The 9,029-nt window shown below is 38.6% G+C and overlaps 1 long non-coding RNA gene across 1 annotated transcript; it reads left to right on the top strand.

The window, feature by feature from the left end:
- The first annotated feature begins 284 nt into the window (after window positions 1-284).
- LOC139544009 (uncharacterized) lies at window positions 285-8,713 on the top strand. The gene is made up of 11 exons (XR_011668790.1): window positions 285-439; window positions 618-653; window positions 921-1,220; window positions 1,321-1,614; window positions 1,731-2,172; window positions 2,280-2,307; window positions 2,396-2,436; window positions 2,521-2,552; window positions 2,692-7,898; window positions 7,999-8,042; window positions 8,152-8,713. It is a non-coding gene; the product is annotated as an uncharacterized lncRNA (long non-coding RNA).
- Window positions 8,714-9,029: the final 316 nt, after the last annotated feature.

The following is a 9,029-nucleotide window of genomic DNA, read 5'->3' as shown; positions in this document are numbered from 1 at the left end:
AGTGTCCTGCCTTGTAGTTGTTAGGGTGATGTTGCTGTTAAGCTACTGCGTCTTTAGCTTTGGTTTTGTTTATTTGTGTGTGTATAGTTTAAAGTAACTCTTTAAAAAGTCAACAAGTTTATTTGATAAATTAATCATTAGAGTTCTCATATTTGAAATTGCTGTGCTGTAGTTACCTTTATTTTCAGTAAGTTCAATGTAGGGTGGACCACATGCACAGCCCCTTAGTTGTCAATATATATAAGGTCATTTTCTTCAGCGTCACTAGTGATCTGTCACAACATCACACGTGAGTCTCCATATCCTCCTCTGTAGGTTTTTATGTGTCCTACCAAACACACATCAGTTTTCTCACATCACAATCTGTGTGTGGAGTTCACTTCACTTCACTGACGGAAGGAAGTGGAAAATATGTCTTTGTCTTATATTCTTCTCATTTGTGAGTATTCAAATATTTTGGTCTTTGGATCAATATCTCTTTACACCGATTTTAAGTTTTGGTAATATGTTACTTAATGTATGCTTTATAACTTGTTCTAAGTATGTATGACACTTTATTATGCTTTATAGTAAGGCTTGTAAAATGTCTCACTAAGTTGTTTTTACCTTGTTCGAAGATGTTGCCGGTGTTGCGGTAAAAGAAAGTTGTGCAGGTACATATTACCAAATGTCACTTCTTTAATTGTCCAGCTCAACAGCTATTGACTTATTTCAGGCATAAAACTATTTTTTTGATGACAAATTTGTACACTACTTTTCATAATAGAGTAGCACAATGCTTGAAGTGCCATATCTTTATTAAGAAATGTATTTAGTTGCAAATAGAGAGACAAGGAAGTGATACTCCACATACAAACACATTCTGAATCAAGATTCTAATTGCTCACAATTTCATAGATTCTCTCTATTTCTCTAAACAGATTCAGTTCCCACTCCCACTATTGTAATTTCCTCTGGGTACATCAATGTAGCTACACCTGTTACAGTACGCTGTGAGTCACCAGAAGGCACCGAGTGCCATTTCAACAGAGATCATGACCCCAAACCTATAAGAAAAGTGGATTACAAGCAGGGTGCTTGCCAGTTCAAGTTGTTATGGAATGAGTTCAAAAAGTGGAACAAGACTGAAGTAGACCTCAGCTGTGTAATTCTACAGAACAGAGAAGGAGAAACGATCAAAACCTCAAATCCTAGTGATGCTCGAAGACTTTATGTGTGTGGTAAGTGACAGTATTAAAGTACTCCAAACCACATGTTTACCAGAGTACACTTCCCACTTGTTAAATGACTTCATAAATTACTTTCACAATTTACTGACAGATCCAATTGGAAAGCCCAGAGTTAATGTGGAGAAGATTGTGAATTACCTCAATCTTCGATGTGAGGCCAAGGCTGGCACCTCATGCTACTTTTATCTGAACAATGGTGATTCACACTTTAAAAAACAGCCCTACAAAGACAATGTCTGTGTGGGGAGAGTGGCAGAAGAAGAACTGCAGAGGAAGAGGAGCAGTGCTGGAGAGATCTTCATCACCTGTACTGTGGAGCTGGTGGTAGAGGGTGAAGATACTGTGACATCACAGCATAGTGAACCCCTCGGTATCACCATAGATGGTGAGGAAGACTAGAGCCCATCATTTTCTGTGATTTCAAATGTGTCAATCTTCTGTCGGTCTATTGTTGTATTGCAAGACTAATATATTATTATTGTAATATTTTATTTATTTCAGTTGTAAATCCTCCAGGAGCTACTAGTTCCCCATCAGTGTTCAGTGTAATCATAACTGGTCAGGAGAAGACAAGCAGCAATGGCACAGACCAAGGAAGAGGTGAGTAACATTGGTTTGGTTTTAGATTAACTGTTAGTAGTCCTAAGAACTTCAAATTGCAAGTTTAGTGAATGACTCTGCTTCTAAATGTACAGGTATTGATACATTTCCAACATCTATAAACTGTTAAGTGTCTCGATAGTCGCTATTAATAAGGCTTATTTGCACTAACATTCTAGTCATTGTAAGGTCAGGTTATACTGTATAGATTACTCACTGTCAGTGAGCCTTCATTCAGTTTCTTCAGGTCCAGGGTTCCTCATCATCATCAGTCTGGGTGCTGGTTCCCTTTTCCTGGTTTTGCTAGCTGGGTCTGTGCTGTGTGTTCTCCAACGCAAGTGTGGTGCGTGTTTTCAGATAGGTCTTCTCATATCCCATTCTTATTTTGTTCCAAAGGAAACTTTGAGTTATTTTAAAAATTGCTAAATTCTCTCTATGTGTGTTTTGAAGGGGTTCAAGGCAGGCCTGTAAATACTGGGTAAGACTGGTGTATTCATTTTAGATTCAAATAATTATTTCTTTATTCATGCACGGCTATATCTTTCTGACTGGCATTGTCTCGACAGAAGGCCACCTGAACAGCAAGACCAAACCCCACCTTGTGTCTGTGAGTATGAGAGTTAACTAAACCACCAACTTTATCTTCTTTTGTTCAGTGTTTTATTTTCCCTCATTCTCTCATTTCAAACAGATTCTGTCATCACAAAGCCGTCTAGGGATGAGGTGAGTTGGTTTGAACCAGTGCAGTGTGAAGTAGCCTAATATGCGCTTTACTTTCACAATATCAAGCAATTTTGCCAATAGCACCAATGACAACCCTACCGTGCACACAGCTCAAAGTGACTTGAGCTCTCTCTTACAGGAAGAGGACACTAGTCTGCAATACGCTACAGTGGCATCTACTGGTGACCAAGCTAGTATTCAATATGCAACAGTGAAATCTACCGGTAACCAAGATGGACCTGGGCGCACCAAGATCAAGTTTGAAATAGCTGGAGAGTACGCCCTCTTAGCAGAATCATAGAAGAAGAAACATTTACTGGATAACATTTTTTGACATAGTTTACAGTTATAATCCTATCTTTCTTTCTTTCTTCATATTGGATCATAATTTACTCATAGTACAAAAAAATACTGCCACAACAACAAAGACTAAAGATATCTAGTCCTTTCTGAAAACAAGCAGCTTCAACTATTTGCATTTTAGGTTCGATTAAATAAATGAAAAATAAACTTTGTCTGAAACGTAAAATAAATATTTTCCTAAATTGAGTTACCCAATCTAGTCAGCAGTCAACAATCAGTAGTCACCAATCTATTTCCCTCCTTGACAAGAGTCAATAGAGACTCAAAGCCACAAGAAGGTAGAACAAATGTCAAACTTTGCTTGTTAAATCTCTACATCTCTCTCTCCTTTTCTGATCTCTCGCTCTCTACATCTCTCTCTTTAACCATGTCTGGTGTATATTAGTTTTCAGTGGTGGAAAAAGTAGTCAACTGTCATACTTGAGTAAAAATAAAGATACCTTCATAGAAAATGACTCAAGTAAAAGTAAAAGTTACCCAGTAAAATTCTACTCGAGAAAAAGTCTTTAAGTATTTGGTGTAAAATATACTTAAGTATCAAAAGTAAAAGTATAAATCATTTCAAATGCCTTATCTTAAGCAAACCAGAATGCACCATTTAAAAAATAAAAAAAATTCACGGAAGGCTAGGAGCACATTCCAACACTCAGCCATCAGTTACAAACAAATTATGTCAGTTTAGTGAGTCCGCCAGATCAGAGGCAGTAGGGATGACCAGGGATGTTCGGTTGATAAGTGCGTGAATTTGACTATTTTCCTGTCCTGCTAATCATTCAAAATGTAACGAGTACTTTTCGGTGTCAAGGAAAATGTATGGAGTAAAAAGTACAATATTTTCTTAACTTCTCTAGGGTAGGGGGCAGCATTCGGAATTTTGGATGAAATGCATGCCCAAATCAAACTGCCTGCTTCTCGGGCCCAGAAGATATGATATGCATATAACTAGTAGATTTGGATAGAAAACACTCTAAAGTTTCAAAAACTGTTAAAATAGTGTCTGTGAGTATAACAGAACTGATTTGGCAGGCGAAAACCTGAGAAAAATCCATTCAGGAAGTAGTTTTTTTGTTTGTTGTAGTTTTCTATTCAATGCCATTACAGTATCCATTGACTTAGGACACAAATTGCAGTTTCTATGCCTTCCACTAGATGTCAACAGTCTTTAGAAATTGTTTCAGGCTTGTATTCTGAAAAATGAGGAAGTAAGAGCAGTTTGAATGAGTGGACCCTAAAGTGTCACAGAGCTTTTTCATGCCCGCGACCGAGAGAGTGCGTTTCTTGTTTACCTTTTAAATTGACGACGTTATTGTCCGGTTGAAATATGATCGATTATTTAGGCTAAAAACAACCTGAAGATTGAATATAAACATCGTTTGACATGTTTCTATGAACTTTACGGATACAATTTGGATTTTTTTGTCTTCCTGTTTTGACTGCGTTTGAGCCTGTGGATTACTGAAGAAAACGCGCGAACAAAACAGAGGTTTTTGGATATAAAGAGACTTTATCGAACAAAAGGAACATTTATTGAGTAAATGAATGTCTGCTGAGTGTAACCATATGAAGATCATCAAAGGTAAGGGATTAATTTTATCTCTATTTCTGACTTGTGTAACTGTTCTACTTGGCTGGTTACTGTTTGTAATGATTTGTCTATTGGGCTATGTTCTCAAATAATCGTAAGGTATGCTTTCGCCGTAAAGCATTTTTTAAATCTGACACCGTGGTTGGATTCACAAGAAGTTAATCTTTAAACCTATGTAAAATATGTTTTGTTTTCTGAATTTTTATAATGAGTATTTCTGTATTTAAATTTGGCGACCAGCAGTTTCACTGGCTGTTGAAGAGGTGGGACGCTACCGTCGTAAGTTTTAAGATTGTAGTGAACTAAATGTAAAAGTAGTCAAAAATGTAAATAGTAAAGTATAGATACCCCCAAAAGGTACTTAAGTATTACTTTAAAGTATTTTTACTTAACTTTACACCACTTTTAGTTAAAAAAATATGTTTTGTTATTATCACGGTTTACTTACAGTATGTGACTTTACTTCCACATGTTGATACACTACCTCTATATTTCCTCTATCTGCTTCCTGTATTACATATCAAATAAAATTAAATGTTCTTGGTCATATACACATGGTTAGCAGATGTTAATGTGAGTGTAGCAAAATTCTTGTGCTTCTAATTCCAACCATGCAGTAACATCTAACAAGTAATCTAACAATTTCACAAGATCTACCTTTTACACACAAGTGTAAAGGAATGAATAAGAATATGTACATATAAATATATGGATTAGCGATGGCCGAACGGCATAGGCAAGAAGCAGTAGATGGTATAGAGTACAGTATATACCCATGAGACGAGTAATGTATGGTATGTAAACATTATATAAAGCGGCATTGTTTAAAGTGACTAGTGATACATTTATTACATCCAGTTTTTTATTATTAAAGTGGCTGACCCATATTTGGGTCAGTATGTTGGCAGCAGCTACTCAATGTTAGTGGTGGCTGTTTAACAGTCTGATGGCCTTGAGATAGAAGCTGTTTTTCAGTCTCTCGGTCCCAGCTTTGATGCACCTGTACTGACCTCACCTTCTGTATGATAGCGGGGTGAACAGGCAGTGGCTCGGGTGGTTGTTGTCCTTGATGATCTTTTTGGCCTTCCTGTGACATCGGGTGGTGTAGGTGTCCTGGAGGGCAGGTAGTTTGCCACCGGTGATGCGTTGTGCAGACCTCACTACCCTCTGGAGAGCCTTGCGGTTGTGGGTGGAGCAGTTGCCGTACTAGGCGGTGATACAGCCCGACAGGATGCTCTCGATTGTGCATCTGTAGAAGTTTGTGAGTGTTTTTGGTGACAAGCCAAATTTCTTCAGCCTCCTGAGGGTTAAGAGGAGCTGTTGCGCCTTCATCACCTTGCGTTCTTTGTGGGTGGACCATTTCAGTTTGTCCGTGATGTGTACGCTGAGAAACTTAAAACTTTCCACCTTCTCCATACTGTCCCATCGATATGGATAAGGGAGTGCTCCCTCTGCTGTTTCCTGAAGTCCACGATCATCTCCTTTGTTTTGTTGATGTTGAGTGTGAGGTTGTTTTCCTGACACCACACTCTAAGGGCTCTCACCTCTTCCTGTAGTCTGTCAGTATCTGTTCCTCTCAGACCAATTGCATTCTTATACTGGGCTATAAATAGATGTGCAAAGGTTTTAAGATGTGATTCATTTGAACAAGTATACTTGATGCATGTGTAAATGAACAGCTTTCTTGATTTATAAGTAAACTATTAATGTGCAAAGCTTCATCTGGAGACAATTGCAACCCACATGATAATTGCAGCAATTCAATAATATTTTAAATATATTTTTTGCAATTACAAGCGGTTCCTGCCAGTTAGGCCTGGTTAGGCCCAACCTAATCTCGAAAACCCAGAACAAAATCTTGCATGAACATAACTCTCAAAACGCCTGTGCTCCCGACAGAGGTAACATGTTTGTTTTTGGATCTTAGGACAGAATATGCCCACCCAGATCAGTCTTATCTACACCTACAATTGGAGCACATTACAAACCTATGACAGCTATAGGTATGAGAGTGTATATGAAAATTATGCACCATCACAAAAGGGAGCTTTTGTTTCACCATAAAAGTAGAGAGGAGAGACACAAAATACAGTGTGTCACTCTCACACTCACTACTGTGGCATTGCCTGAGTCATTATCTACAGCCAACAGCTCCTGTGTATATTTCTAAAAACATTTTTGAGGACATGGGAAAATAGTCGACCCCGTAAGCAAATCTCATTTCCATATATCCTGTTTCACTTCTCTCTCTGCATTATAATAATAACAGGTGGCAGGTTTGGGACCTTCAAAGAACTCTTAACCATGATCCAATGAATGTGCTGCTGGTGCCTTATGTGTTAGTTATGTATTATTAATAATATCATTATTGTACTGTATAATAAAATGTTAAATAATTTACTTTCATAACAATATCCCTAATTGTACTTCTGTTGGAATGACAATGAACTACATTTCTTGTAGTCTCTCTTGACCTACAGTTAACAGATGCAGGTATGTTTCTCCCCTTCTCTTGCTTGTTCAGTCATTCAACATTAGGGATGCACTTTTGTGATTTGCATGGTTATCAATGGCTGGGAAATAAATGTTGAGTTCTAAAGAAGGGAATAATCTTGCATTTTGAATTAGTTTTAGAACGGACACAAATCGTTGTTTTTTCACTATGATGTTATCATACCTATCTTTCCTCAACTATCTCTCTCATTCCTCATCCGTCAAGAGGACAAGGAATCAAGGGGACAAAGAATCAGACAAACACTTGGATTACCCAGAAGAAGCACCAGATCGCAGTAAGCCGGAAGTTTGTGACCCTGACTGAAGTGGTTGAGCTGAGCTGCGAGTCCTCTGCCCTTGTAGAGGGTCAGCAGTGTTTGTTCTATGTGGATTCTAAACTCAAGGAGCTGGGTCGCTCAAATGCCAGCCACAACCAATGCCTCCTCCCAGTAAAGGGGTCAGAGCTGCTTGGGTGGAAGCCCAGAGGGCTGTGGTCAAAGGTCACCGTCCAGTGTCATTATTAAGAGGAGGAGGGCGTCCACTCACCTCCCAGCAAAAATGTCACAGTGGTGGTGTGGAACACAAGTAAGAAAGATTACATGAGAAATGTAATGCATAGATTCCTGATTTAGGTCATTCATCCATTTGGTCAAAAATAAAATTTTCTCTGTTACAGACATGCTGACTAAGTACATCATCGGATGTATGGCCCTGATAGGATTCATAATTCTACTTGCAGTATTCATATTCTGCATCACCTGTCTCCTCTCACCTCTCACTGAAAGCAAAGAGTGTGTGAACCTGGTATCTAACAGCCTTATAAAAGTATTAGCAAACCGATCAGACAGAATCACTCATGTATTCCATTGTTTTACTGCCATAGGGAACGGACGCCTCAAAACAAGGTGAATAGTGTTGGTTGTGTGTTGAACAGTATGATTATGACAGCATACAGAACATACAGTTCAAATGTGAATGCCTTTCTCACCTATCCATGTCTTTCAGATCGTCCAGTGTCCAGACATTGCAAGGAGACCCTACCCTAACAAGTATGTATGATGATGCCACAGTGAAGTGTACGTGTGTAGGCCTATTATTATGGAGATATTTACCACAGTCCCGTTTTAACATCACATTTCTGTGATTCTGTTTACACAGCAAGTGACACAACAAATCCTGCAGAATCTCCACAGGAAAAGAAGGCAATACCATGACATAATTATGTTTTTATGTAGCTGCCTCATGCTCTTCCTCTACTTTGCCACCATAGTGCTTTTTTGGTTTTCTGTGCATAAACAGTACAGTGGGCTGGCACACAACATATAAGCATGTTATAAATGAAAAACAGTTGGAATTGTGATGTATTGTAAGGATTTGATGATTTGATGTTTTCTTTCAAATAGTGATTTGTCCTCATCCCTTTGTTGCAATCACAGGAAGGTGAAGATGATTTGTGATATGCCCCCGTGTCCCATGCTGGTGCTCCTCCATCCTACTCAGTCATGTTTGAGCAAGGCCATGACTATGCCACAGTGGTCATATACTGACCAGCATGTGCCGACCTGAATGGACATGAAAGGACTTCCACATGGATAGATTGTTTGACTTCAACACCCCCATTTCAATTTCCTTTCCAAAAAATCAATTGCATAAATTTATTTGCAATGTAGTTTTGATCATCCAATTTTTCACTTTAAGAGAACAATAAAGTTTTTGTATTCCACCATAATTTCTGTTTGTCTTGTGTGCACCTGTCAGTCCCAGTCGCGAGAAACAGTAACATAGCGCACGCTACTTTTCGCTGACCAGGCACTCATCTTTGCTTACCTGCTGTCACGTTCGTTGTAGTGAGGAGACCAAAGCGCAGCATGATGTGAATACATATTTTTAATAGAAGACGACTGAACACGAAGAACACTAAACAAACTAACAAAATAACGTGAACGCTATAAACAATGAGTGCAGACATGCAACTTCACATAGACAATAACCCACAAACAAAACTGGAAAATGGCAACCTAAATAGGATCCCCAAT

Source organism: Salvelinus alpinus, chromosome 18, assembly GCF_045679555.1.
Source record: "Salvelinus alpinus chromosome 18, SLU_Salpinus.1, whole genome shotgun sequence".
In the NCBI taxonomy this organism is placed as follows: Eukaryota; Metazoa; Chordata; class Actinopteri; order Salmoniformes; family Salmonidae; genus Salvelinus; species Salvelinus alpinus.
The sequence above is the reverse complement of the archived record's forward strand: the minus strand, read 5'-3'. Positions and strand labels throughout refer to the sequence as shown.